The following is a 13,891-nucleotide window of genomic DNA, read 5'->3' as shown; positions in this document are numbered from 1 at the left end:
GAGGAATCCCCCCCCAATGGAACTCCCCTGAGGGACCCCCCCCTTGGCACTGGACACCATCACTGCCCCTGGATGTAATCCTGGGCATGTCCCTCTCCCCCCAGGGGGCTGTACTTACCAGTTGTTAACCTCGCCAACATGACGTCATGCTGGTGGGGGGAGGGGGGATTTCTACTGTGGGGGGACCATACTGCGGGGAAGCTCTTTAATGATATGATCACTTATTGAAATGAGATTGACATCCTTTCTGTGCAGGAACCTCATTACTACACTGGCGAGGGGGTGGGCAAAATCAAAGATTCTTGTTTTCCGAGTCTCGCAAAGTCTTGCGCCAATGCCGCCATTTGCACACACGATGAATGCAGGCACAAAATCACGGTGAATGACTTTGTGGCCACCTATATAATGATGTTGGTTAAACTATGGGATAGCTCTAATCCTGCCTTGTATGAATAGGTAGTTCTCTGCTATTTCTTTACATTTAACTTAAAGCTTAGGTGTTGGGAAAATCATGGGCGGGATTGAATGGCTGCGCTGTGTCTGAAAAGCAGCTCGCCACAGCACAGCGGGGCTGATAGAAGCTAGAAGACCCCACATCAGTGGGAGGATGCAAATGCATCTTAATGATTTGACGTTACGGGGTCCCTGGGGGTGGGGCAGTGAGTCAGGTTACCCCTGTACTTGAGGGATGAGGGGACCGGCTGAAAATCCGGGGGTGGGGGGGGCTACTTTGCAATGAGGGGGCAGGGTGTCGGACCGCCACGGGACCTCGCTATCGGGGCGCCTGCTCAAAACGTCGGCCCGAATCCCTCGTATTCCTCGCCATGTATAGATTTGCATGCTGAAGGATGTTGAATTGCTTCCTGATCTGTGCTCCCAGCGGGAGCTGGAGCAATTCACCTGACAGGAGAATAGTTTCCCAAATGGAGAATCTCACCCTCGAGAGTTGCTAAAGGTATTTAAAATGGAAAAGAGGGGGTGGCATGGTGGCACAGTGGTTAGCACTGCTGCCTCACAGCACTGAGGACCCGGGTTCAATCCCAGCCCCGGGTTGCTGTCCGTGTGGAGTTTGCACATTCTCCCCGTGTCTGCGTGGGTTTCCTCCAGGTGCTCCCGTTTCCTTCCACAGTCCAGGTTAGGTGGATTGGCCATGCTAAATTGTCCCTTTAGTGTCCAAAAGGTGAGATAGGGTTACCGAGATAGGTTGGGGGAGTGGGCCTAGGTAAGGTGTTCTTTCAGAGGGTCAGCGCAGGGTCGGTGGGCCAATGGCCTCCTTCTGCACTATAGCGATTTTATGATTCCATGTTGGGACTGTCCTCTTCGGAGGAGAGAAGTTTGAGAGGAAATTTGATAGAGATGTTCAAAAGAGGGGCGCTATGGGGAGAATTCAGGGGAGTGTCACCAGGTAAATTGCTCCTACGACGAACTGGCACGGATAGGATGGGCTGAATGGCCTCCCTCTGTATTGTAACAATCCTGCAATCCTATCAAAAGCATAGTATAATATAAGTTAGCCACGGAAAATTTGAACGATCAGTATAAAATTTCAGATAATCTCCCTGTTGCTTCATTTGTTTAAGAGAGCTCCCTGTAACATGCAATCTATAATTTGCTCACAAGGGGTCAGTATTGAATAGGTTTCCCCTTCAGGTTAGATGTCCTGTTATAGAAAAGTTCCATAATCATCCTGCTGTAAAAGGAGGCACGTTTCAAAACACAAGCTGGACACAGGCTCAACATTTAATTTGTTGACCATATCTTACAATGTGAAAATTATAAAACGTAGATGTAACGTTTAAATGCTTAGGTCCTGCCTATAGTTACCGAGTCTCTATCGAACGGTATCTGACTGCAAGCGATGCGGTTCATGTAAAGACTGGTTTGTCAGCTTCTTGGCGAGAAGCAGACACAAACAGCAAGTTAAAGGGGGGCTGCTCTTAGTTGTTTGAAACATAAACAGAAGCGGCTGGAAAAACGCAGCAGCTGCTGTGGAGAGAGGGAAATAGGGTTAAGAGGAGAGTCACATAAAACTCGAAACGCTAACTCTGCTTCCCTCTCCACAGGTGCTGTCTGACTGCCTCAGTTTTTCCAGCATCTGCTTTCGGCTGTCTCTTTTCCTCGTTCTCAATCCTGCATCCTGGGGACCTGCACGTTATTGGGAAGATGAAGAGTGAAGTGACTTATCCATAGAATCCCTACAGTGCAGAGGGAGGCCATTCGGCCCATTGAGTCTGCACAACCCTCGATAAAAGCACCCTACCTAGGCTCACTTTTGTTCTTAGTATATTCATTTAAAAAAAAAAATTAGTGTACCCAATTAATTTTTTCCAATTAAGGGGCAATTTAGCGCGGCCAATCCACCTACCTTGAACATCTTTGTGTTGTGGGGGCGAAACTCACGCAAATACGGGGAGAATGTGAAAACTCCACACGGACAGTGACCCAGAACCAGGATCGAACCTGGGACCTCAGCGCAGTGAGGCTGCAGGGCTAACCACTGCACCACCGTGCATTCATAATGTTTTAAGTCAAATATCTTTCCACAATGCTTCCAGATTTCTTCATTTGACTTGGGGGATAAAGTTTACACATTTGTACTTGTGCTGTGGAGCTTCGCACATCGAGTGTCTTGAAGAACATACGAATTAGGAGCAGGAGTAGGCCACTCAGCCCCTCGAGCCTGCTACCCCATTCAACAAGACCATGGCTGATCGGATTGTAACCCAACCCCATATTCCTGCCTAACGCCCGATAACCTTTCACCCATCTTGTTAATCAAGAATCTACCTAGCTCTGCCTTAAAAGTATTCAAAGGTTCTGCTTCCACTGCCTTTTGAGGAAGGCAGATCCGAAGACTCACAACCCTCGGAGAGAAAAATTCTCCTCATTTCCGTCTGAAATGAGTGACCAGTTATTTTTAAACAGTGGCCCCTAGGTCCATGTTCTCCAACGAGAGGAAACATCCTCTTCACATCCACCCTGTCAAGACCCCTCAGGATCTTAAAAGTTTTGATTCGGTCGCCTCTTCCTCTTCTAAACTCTATTGGATGCGAGCCGGGGCCGAATTCTCTGTCAGTTCACTCCGGCCCCGCTGAGTGCCAAATTCCCCGTTCTCGCTGGCAGCGATGGCGCGGCAAACCCAGATCGGAGAATCCCGGCCCAACCTCCCCGACCTTTCTTCATTAGACAACCCGCTGATAGCTGGAATTAGTCAAGTAAACCATTCCTGAACTGTTTCCAAAGCATTTACATCTTTCCTTAAATGAATGATAGTTGCCACGGTCCCCGAGGACCACAGGCTGCTTTCCCCTTTGAGGGGGGAGAGCTGACTGGTGGTGGCTTAACCTGAGGGTCACCACACCTCAGGCGAGGGGCAAGTTTGAAAAGGCGGAGCCTTATGGAATAACCTCAGCCGGTTCGGGAATTAAACCCACGTGGCATCGCTCCACATCACGAACCAGCTGTCCAGCCTACTGAGCTAACCAACCCCCCCACATAACACTCTACAGATGTATAATATAATAATCTTTATTGTCACAAGTAGGCTTACATTAACACTGCAATGGCGCATGTTCGGGTACACGGAGGGAGAATTCAGAATGTCCAAATTACCTAACAGCATGTCTTTCGGGACTTGTCGGAGGAAACTGGAGCACCCGGAGGAAACCCGCGCAGACACGGGGAGAATGTGCACATTCCACAAAGGCAGTGACCTAAGCCGGGAATCAAACCTGGAACCCTGGCGCTGTGAGCAACAATGCTAACCACTGTGCTACCGTGGCCTCACCAATACCCTGTACAACTGAAGCATAACCTCTCTACTTTTCTGTTCGACTCCCCTCACAATAAATGATACAATTCTATTAGCTTTCCTAATACTTGCTGCACCTGCCTTTGGCGATTCAGGAATTACACTCCTGGAAGATACAGGTTCACACAGGAGAATAAATTCCTAAAATGGTGCTGTGTCTGCATTCTTGGAATGATGATCTCCTTGGCACGGAGTTACATGTTAACTCTTTACTAGACAGTGTTTAAATGATGTACTCAAGTCCTAAGAACAACTCCGACACCTTACAAGGCCCATGCAGCATGGTAGCATTGTGGTTAGCACAATTGCTTCACAGCTCCAGGGTCCCAGGTTCGATTCCAGCTTGGGTCACTGTCTGTGCGGATTCTGCACGTTCTCCCCGTGTGTGCGTGGGTTTCCTCCGGGTGCTCCGGTTTCCTCCTACAGTCCAAAGATGTGCAGGTAAGGTGGATTGGCCGTGATAAATTGTCCTTGTGTCCAAAATTGACCTTCGTGTTGGGTGGGGTTATTGGGTAATGGGGATAGGGTGGAGGTGTGGGCTTGGGTAGGGTGCTCTTTCCAAGAGCCGGTGCAGACTCGATGGGCCAAATGGTCTCCTTCTGCACTGTAAATTCTGTGACAGAAATGAATGACTAAGAAATCAGGCAGTAGAGAGTAAAGAATAACATTCCACAGAAAATTGCTCAAAACCAAGAAATCGATACAGGACAGCTTAGAATAAGAAATTTCCAGGAAGGAGTTATTTATTCGAACAGTGGGAAACTGGATGCTGGAAATCTGAAATAAAAACAGAAAATGCTGGGAATAGTCAGCAGGTTGGGCAACACCTGTGGAGAGAGGAGCAGCTCGTGACCCTTTTATCAGAGATGGGGATAGAGGTTTAATAGATTTGGAGCAAAGGGTGGGAGGGACGAGATCAAAAGGAAGTTCTGTGGTCGGGCGATTGTCAAGAAGAGTGCGTCTTCCAGGGACAAAGAGAATGGTGGTGGGGCAAGAAAGAAAAAAAGACAAAAGATTGCTAAGTGATGTGCTTCTGTCTGAAAGAAAAAGTAAGAGTAAAACTGAAACGGGTGAAGCAAACAAAATGGTGGGCGCAGGGATTATGATCTGAAATTATTGAATTCAATGTTGAGTCAGGAAGACTCTAAAGTGTCTAATTGAAAGATGAAATGCTGTTCCTCATACCCCAGCTGGGTTTAACTGAAACCGTGAAGCAGGTCGAGGACAGAGATGTCAGAGTGAGGACAAAGTGGAGAGTTAAAATGGCCACCAGCCGGAAGCTCAGGGTCACGCTTGTGGACTGAGTTAAAATGGCCACCAGCCAGAAGCTCAGGGTCACGCTTGTGGACTGAGCTGAGAGGCTCCACAAAGCAGTCACCCCGCCTGCGTTTGCTCTCCCCGATATGGAACAGACCACAGTGTGAGCAGAAAATGCAGTAGACTAGGTTGAAAGAAGTACAAGAATATCGCTGTTTTCCCTGGAAGGGGTTTTCTATGGGCCGTGAGAAGGAAGGAGGTAAAAGTGATGGTGGAACATCGCCTGCTTAAGAAGGTGCAGTGGGAAGGGGATGGAGTATTGGGGGTAACTGAGGACTGGGCCAAGGTATTATGGATCGAACACGCCATTCAGAATGTTGAATGGGGGGGGAGGAGGGGAAGATGAGTTTAGTGGTGGCATCACACTGAGGTGACAGGAATGGCAGAAAATGAACACAAAGGCTGATGGGGTGGAAGGTGAGGACAAGGGGGACTTCAATCATGATTCAGGAAGGAAGGGAAAAGGGGAGAAAAGAAGCACAGGAAATGTGTAGTGATATCATGGTTGTGTTGTAATTCACCGGCTGATCACTGGTGGTCTCATTAGTATATAAATAAACTTGGAGTCAGGTGACCTCTGACTAGGAAGCTGGGGGAGAGGTTGCTTGTGCATGTTCATACTGTTATTCATCTGTTGTTTTGTATATATTTGATAGTTAATGTTAATAAATGTGTTCTTGTAATATACACGTGTTCTTGTAATATAAATCAGGCCATCCGACAAGAACATTACAATGTGATGGATATGGTCGAGGATCCTATCAACCATGGTCGGGGAGTGTGCGGAATCCTTGATTGAGGAACAAGGACAACATCTCAAAAGCAATCTTCTGGAAGCTTGCATCATGACAGATCCATTGGGGATGGAGGAACTGGGGGAATGTAATGGAATTCTTACAGCGTGTAAGGAGTGAGGAAGGGCAGTCGAGGTAACTGTGGGAGTCAGTGGGCATTTCATGAATATTAGTTGACAGTCTATCGCCAGAAAGGGAGCCAGTGAGGTCAAGTGAAGGGAAGTGTGAGAGACGGATAACGTGAGCCCTAGAGGAGGGTGGAAATTGGAGGCAATGTCAGGAAGAGTTTTTTCCTACTTCAGGGAGAGAGCAAGATACTGCACCGATACTGTCATCAATGTTCTGGAACAAAAGTGTTTAGGGAAGGGGTCCCGAGTAGGACTGGAACAAGAAATGTTTGATATATCCTACAAAAGGATAGGCATGATTGGAAGCCACGCGGGGACCGTCAGCAACACCTTGGCCAGAATTCTCCGCTGGGACCGAAAAGCAAGCGTTTCGCACTTCCATTTGGTAAGCAAATTTGGACATGCAAATGGTTCTGAACTTTGTCGGAGCAAATTCAGAGCAATTCCCAGCCCAGCGGGCATTAGGGCCGCAGTTAGCGCTGATGAATTTGGCAGCAGAAGCTGTTTTTAAGTGCTCCACTTACCGCACACTCAGTACAGCCACGAAGATGGCTCACAGAAGGCGCCCATAAACCCCCCCCCCCCCCACCCCCCTGAGGTCGGGGGTCCGAGGTGGACCCACAGCTTCATACCAGTAAGGAGCAGAGGGACATCCTCTTCCGTAGGGTGGGCCAGACTCAAACCTGCCCTCCTGAATACCGCCTGGGAGGTGATGGCAGAGGCAGCCAGGGCCCGCGAGACCTCCGCCTTGTTAGACGTTTAGCTGCTGTTGTATAAAGAGTCAAAGGTACTGTTCCTTTTACAAACACTTTATTCCACTTTAACAGACTCTGCACAAAACTCTATCTTCCCATCACCTGACACAGTTAGGCCACACTTGGAGTATAGTGTTCAATTCTGGTCGCCACACTACCAGAAGGATGTGGAGGCTTTAGAGAGGGTGCAGAAGAGATTTACCAGAATGTTGCCTGGTATGGAGGGCATAAGCTATGAGGAGCGATTGAATAAACTCGGTTTGTTCTCTCTGGAACGAAGGAGGTTGAGGGGCGACCTGATAGAGGTCTACAAAATTATGAGGGGCATAGACAGAGTGGATAGTCAGAGGCTTTTCCCCAGGGTAGAGGGGTCAATTACTAGGGGGCATAGGTTTAAGGTGAGAGGGGCAAGGTTTAGAGTAGATGTACGAGGCAAGTTTTTTACGCAGAGGGTAGTGGGTGCCTGGAACTCGCTACCGGAGGAGGTAGTGGAAGCAGGGACGATAGGGACATTTAAGGGGCATCTTGACAAATATATGAATAGGATGGGAATAGAAGGATACGGACCCAGGAAGTGTAGAAGATTGTAGTTTAGTCGGGCAGTATGGTCGGCGCGGGCTTGGAGGGCCGAAGGGCCTGTTCCTGTGCTGTACATTTCTTTGTTCTTTGTTCTTTGACACAAAGGCCACCTGAAGCCCCTTTACATATCAGTGTCAATTATTGAATACTTAATATAAATGAGACAACTAATTGGAATGTCTCACAACATCGCGGAAGGGTGGAGGATGAAGTGTCCAAGCTGCTAATGATATTGCAATCAATACTAATGATGGTTTTGCATGGACCCGCCGGCACGGGGCGCAAACATCGATATCGCCGCCAGCGAGGGACCAGGGCATGGTGTTGCAATTGGCGTCAGGTGCAAACCTTGAATTTTTAATTACCCGCGATTCTCTGCTTGATTGCGATTAGCGTTTCAGCATCGCAAGGAGGCATGGCGGTACAGTGGTTAGCACAGCTGCCTCACAGCTCCAAGGACCCAGGTTCAATCCCAGCCTCGGGTGACTGTCTGGAGTTTGCACATTCTCCCTGTGTCTGTGTGGGTTTCCTCCGGATGCTCCGGTTTCCTCCCACAGTCCAAAGATGTGCGGGTTAGGTGGCTTGATCGTGCTAAATTGCTCCTTAGTGTCCAAAACATTTAGGTTGTGTTATGGGGATAGGGTGGAGGTGTGGGCTTAAATAGGGTGCCATTTCACAGACTTGATGGGCTGAATGGCCTCCTTCTCACTGTAACTTCTATGATAAGCCAGGCCCTTTTATTTGGAGGATATGAAATGAGTTAAAGGAGAAATTGTTTAATGAGAGAACACATTCAGCCGGGCAGAGAACACGGTGGTTTATGAAAACTGGTTGGGCCTCCATTTGACGAAGTAGCAAAGAGCCCTCAGACCACCTTGGTGGGGGATGGAGATTTAGAGGGATTGGTCCATGAGGAGATGGCTAAGGCCAAGAAATTGGAGAGCATCAGAAAACTCATGAATGGAGGTAGGAAGAGATTGCGCAAGGGGAGGAAAAAATAGAATCAAGGTGGGAAGAAACCAGCTCATAATCTCCATGAGGCCCACGGGGAAACCATTATCAATTTCCCCGTGGGGCTCGCTGGGTACGAGCTTCCCAGGCAGGGGGCAGAGGCCACCCAGCTGGGGCTTATTAGAACTGAACATAAAAGCCGGCCCGAGCAGGGATCGGCATGTTGGTTGTCCCAATGGGACTAAGATAGTTACTGCCTTGGGCAGATTATTGTAAATAGTTAAAATAAATCTTTGTTCCCGACCACTGGCTTCCTCAGTCATTAAATATCCCATGTCACTATTTCAAAGAAGGGGTTCATTCAGTGTCCTGACCAATTGTTATCTCATATATTATATATGTGTCATCGTCTCATTGCTGTTTTGTGACACCTTGCTACGTGCTAATTTGCTGCTGTATTCTACTACATTACGACAGTACTTATACTTCAAAGGCACTTAACAGACTGTAAAGTGATTTGAACTTCCTCAAGCAGTGAAAGGTGCTATACAAATGCAAGATCTCTACCATATCACAGGATTGTTACGGCGCAGGATGAGGCCATTTGTCCCATCGTGTCTGCACCAGCTCCCCAAATGAGCGTCATGACTTAGTGACATCACCCCCCCCCCCCCCCCCCCCCCCCAAATACCCTTGCAAATTGTTTCTATGACACAGGACACAGTTTGGAGATTAATGCACCTGAGGTCTCAGGCAGGATTCTTCGGTCCCCAAGATGTGTGTTTCTCGGCAGCGCGCATTCGCTGGCGGCGGGATTCTCTATCCCGCCGAGAAACCCCCGGGTTTGGGGGGGGGGGGGGTGCGCGGACGGCGGGAAAAGGGAATCCCAATGGCCGGAGAATTCCGGCCTTTTTGTTAAAATCAAGTGTGTAACTTCCAATAAACCTCCTGTGTGATGCCGAGGTCTCCGAATAATGCCTGTCAGGGGTCACAGTGTGTAACAGTTTTCCAAAGCAACACCACTGCACCAAGTATTTTTGGGGAATATGGAGGATTGTGAGTTGGCCCGAGTCTACGCTTTGTTATATTGCTGATTGGCTCATGAAAATCTTGTGCCTAGAATTTGCTCAAAGTTAACCACAGACAACCCTGCTGACCTCCACTTTCACTGCTAACTTTTAATTTTTAATTTTTGCTTGAACCCTTCACCATAAGTCGAACTTGCCTTCGAAGTTGGATTAGTGCGTTACAACCTCGCCTCTTTTTTTCCGAAAGGGGCACGCTCCACTTTCTTGGTCTCTTCTCATAACTCAGGTTCCTAATAGCTAATCTTCTCACCTCCTCCTGACGAGTTAAGTGGCCGGATCTGCACACAGTAAACGAGATGGGATGTTCAGTGCCTTCTGCAGGAATCAAGCCATCTCGTTTCACTTCCATTCTGCCCGTCTGCTTAGGGAACCGAGAGTTGATGAAAGGTTTCTAACTGAAGCATTAAGCAATGTGTTTTTTTCCTTTTCCGATTTGCTGGACCTGGTGTGTATTTACAACGTCGACTGTTTTATTAGCTGTCCTTATTTTTTAAAAATGTATTTTATTACAAACATGTATCAAAACAGGTTACAGCAAATAAACACGCCGGGAGACAGACTTCCCAACAATCAACTATACAATCTGTACAGATTTTTCCCCTATTTTCACCCCCCGCGACGAACAGCTCCTCAAATACGGTCACAAACATCCCCCACCTTTTCTCAAACGTCCTTATTTTGACTACAGCCAAGCGGGCCTAGTTTTATCAGCAATAATTCTTCAATGTCTTGGTGATGCGTCAGCTTTGATGACGCAAAAGTGGGCTGGATTCTCTGATCCACTAGCCGCATGTTTCTTGGCCACGCGCCATTCGTTGGCCGCCGCTTATCAATGGGACTTCCCTTTGAAGCCACCCCGCACCGCTGGGAAACCCACAAGTGGGGGTGTGCTGTCGGCGGGAAACGAGAATCCCAATGGACGAAGAATTCTGACCAATATATTTCTGGTATACACATGTCTCTCTGAGACCACCTCAGACACTTCTTTTCATCCTGACCATCACCTGGGCAAGGCCACCTTTCTTATCTCCCTTGGGTTTTTTACACCCTCCCACCGTGACACATCACTGGCTTCTTATCGTTGTTCTCCTGCTGCAGGCTTGCCTTTTCATTGGTAATCCCTCAGATTGCCCTGCGCTTCCCTTGGGATTTCTCCATTGGGAGGCCCATTGCTATAATATTTAATCAGACAGAAAGGGGAAATTCAATTTGGAGATTACCTCAGGCTGTTTCATCGACAGAGTCTATGTCAGGTTTATGCTGCGTAGCAATTCATTGCTGCTCGTATGTTTTTTTGGCAGCATCAGGCCTGTTGCAGTCCTTGGTTACGAATGTTTTGACACCGTGCCAATTGGATGTACCATTGTGTCTACAGAAATATCCGGCATGTGGGCTCTATATGGAAATCTGAAGCAGCGGCCTGATGTCCATGCCATCACAATCATAGTGCAGTATGGTAAATATAGCAGAAAAAACTATATTTTATATTTCAATGAAAAGACCATCATTTTTCTAATCTGGATTCACCTTTGCTGAAACGTTACTAAAAACGCAGGCTGATACTGAAGGAGTGCTGCTGTGTCTGAGGTGCTGTGTTTTTGTTTTCTCGGGAGAAAATGGGCTGGATTCTGCGTAGCCCGACGCCGAAATCGTGATCGGCGATCGGGCGGAGAATGGATTCTGAGGCTGGAAATGGGGCTGGCACGGTTTGACGCTGGTCCGCCCCCTCCAAATTGGCATCATCGTGACGCGCGCCGCGCACCACTGCAGCACCCTTGTCACGTCATCGGCTGGCCCACCCGCAATGGGCCGAGTTCCCGAATGCACGGACCATATGTGGTCCCAGTGGTCGGGAACCCGGCGTGCCGACTGCGGACTGTGTCCAACGCCGCCACACTCGTCCAGGGTCCGTGCCGCCGGCTGGGGGTGATGCTTCTGCAAGGCTGGGGAGACTGGTGGGGGGGTGGCCAGGGGTTGGGCTGTGGGGTCATGGTTGGCAGGTTAGGTTCGAACATAGCCGGCATAGGTTGTCAGCCCCGCGCATGTGCAGTTCGGAACTCGGTCATTCTCCGGCCATTTTCTGGATGACTCTTTGTCATTGGGTTTGGGTCAGGTGGGATGTTAACACTTTTGCATGCCTCAGAGTTTGTCTCTCTTCCAAGTTTATCCTTGGTCAGTTCCCAGGCCTTGGGGAAACCCAGCAGCTAAAGGAAGACAAGGGCTGCTGCCTTTCCAGCACTGCTTGTGGGCCAGGGGGCAGAGGTGTGCTGACTCTCAGCCCCCAAATTTACATGAATCATCCCCCGGGAGGATTGACACCTTGTCACATTCGTCAATCCCCCTCCCCCTGATCACGTCTCCCACACAATATTATTGTCCACTCTGTCATTACTGACCACTATAATTGCCGACTCACCCTCGCTATCACTGATTCCCTCAACTCTGCCCTGATCTGTTTGTGATCCCTCCCTCGATCATTTCCAGCCAACAAGCCTTGGCGTCCTTTCTGTCAAGGCTTCCCTCGCAATCTCTTTTTAAAAAATTAGAGTACCCTATTTTTTTTCCGATTAAGGGGCAATTTAGCATGGCCAATCCACCTACTCTTCACATCTTTGGGTTGTGGGGGTGAGACCCACGCAAACACGGGGAGAATGTGCAAACTCCACACGGACAGTGACCTGGGGCCGGGAGGGCATTCCATCTGAAACAATCGGGATATCAATTATAAGAGGTACAACCATTCCCTTTAAAGGACTTACAGTAAATTAGAATCCCGCTTGACAGAAATTCAATCCACTGTACGGTTACTTGCCTCTAATACCAGCGGTTTTACAATCTCCTGTAATATACACAGAAAGTGCTGGAAAAGCTCAGCAGGTCAGGCAGCAACTGTGGAGAGAGAAAGAGAGTTAATATTAGCTCACAGGAGGCTTGGATACGTCAACTAAGGCAGTAAACTGTGCCGAAGCATTTGAAGTAATCACTGAGGCTTGTGAGGATCGACATTACATCTGGGAGATTCTTAAACAACACAGCTTAAAATACTTTGCAAAATCCAAATGTACTTTAGCTTGAAGCTTATTATACACTCCAAACCCACTATACCCATTATAGCTCATTTCATGGAAATAACTCATGACAAACCAAAGTTTAAAAATAATCTTTCTTTCACTTTCTGTGACTCCAAACTCACTTTGCACATTCGAGTACTTTTTTTAAAAGGGGAAAAAAAAGTCCAAATAAACAAGTGCAAAATCTTACCTAACGTTGTTGGATCAAGCAGGCCAAGTTAGCGCTGCCCCGAGATTTCACATTCAGCTGCGTTAGCGCGGCGCTGGCAGTAAAGGACTCCAAAAACACAGAGATAGAAAGTTGACTTGTCGAGCTTTTAGTGCGCAATCCGTGCGTCAGGAATTCGGCATATTCCCGAAGCGCATGCGCAGCACACAATCTCTACATGTCAAAAGATTCAATGGAAGTTATGGGTCAATGTTTTAAGTCTGTATTATGTTTCTCCAGCTGCTGAGATTTTCCAGCATTTTCTGTTTTTATTTCAGATTTCCAACATCTTGCAGTATTTTGCTTTAATTGTTACAGACTCCCCTGCAGGTTGGTGAAACTGGAACAGCTGGCCAGAATTATTAATGTAGCCAAAATGGAGGATGGTTTCTGTCTGTCCTCATCTGTATTCTTTTTTAAAACATATTTTTGTTAACATCAACATCAAACAGCCCAGAAAGTGGCTCCGACATAGCACAGTGTCTTAATAATAATCCATATTTTAAAAAAAACAACAAAAAAAGCCCCAACCGATCTTGTAACTTCCACCATCCCAACGAAAATAATAACCACCGCCTTCCGCTCCATCCCCCCTTCTAACAGCAGATGGTGATTAATTATTTTGATTTTTCTTTCAAGATCAAAACATGTATTTACAAGAATTTTACCACCACTGTAGTTTTAACTATTATACACAGGGTGTATCATCTCAACCCACAGGGCCGGTCATTCAAGGTTCAAAGGTTGAAGGTCGCAAGGTGATCGAGACAGATACAGAAAGAAGTGGCTGACACTAAAAGAAAAACTGTTGTTGAGCGCTGGCCTTGCCAGGCCGTGGCCCAGAGTACGTCCGCTCAGTCACGTGGGGGACCAGTAGCTGGCTGTGCTCCCCTGGCAGGGAGCCTCTACGCAGCTACGGGGGGGGGGGGGGGGGGCCCTGTATGGGAGCCCCTGGTGGTCGGCCGTTGCCGCTGTGCGGCCTCCCCCCCCCCCCCCCCCCCGCCCCTGCCCAGGTTGACTCCCGGCACTTTGCCATGCTGAGGGGGTGGGGGGTCCGCTGAGTGTACTTTTTCTTTTGTTGCCCTTATCCCTTGCGGTTCTCCCCCTTTCCTACTTGCCCTACGTTTTCCCTTGGTGCTTTTAACCCCCCCCCACTTACCTGTCCTCCCTGTCGTGTTAGGTACACTGG

This window comes from Scyliorhinus torazame, chromosome 30 (assembly GCF_047496885.1).
Source record: "Scyliorhinus torazame isolate Kashiwa2021f chromosome 30, sScyTor2.1, whole genome shotgun sequence".
Lineage (NCBI taxonomy): Eukaryota > Metazoa > Chordata > Chondrichthyes > Carcharhiniformes > Scyliorhinidae > Scyliorhinus > Scyliorhinus torazame.
The sequence above is the reverse complement of the archived record's forward strand: the minus strand, read 5'-3'. Positions refer to the sequence as shown.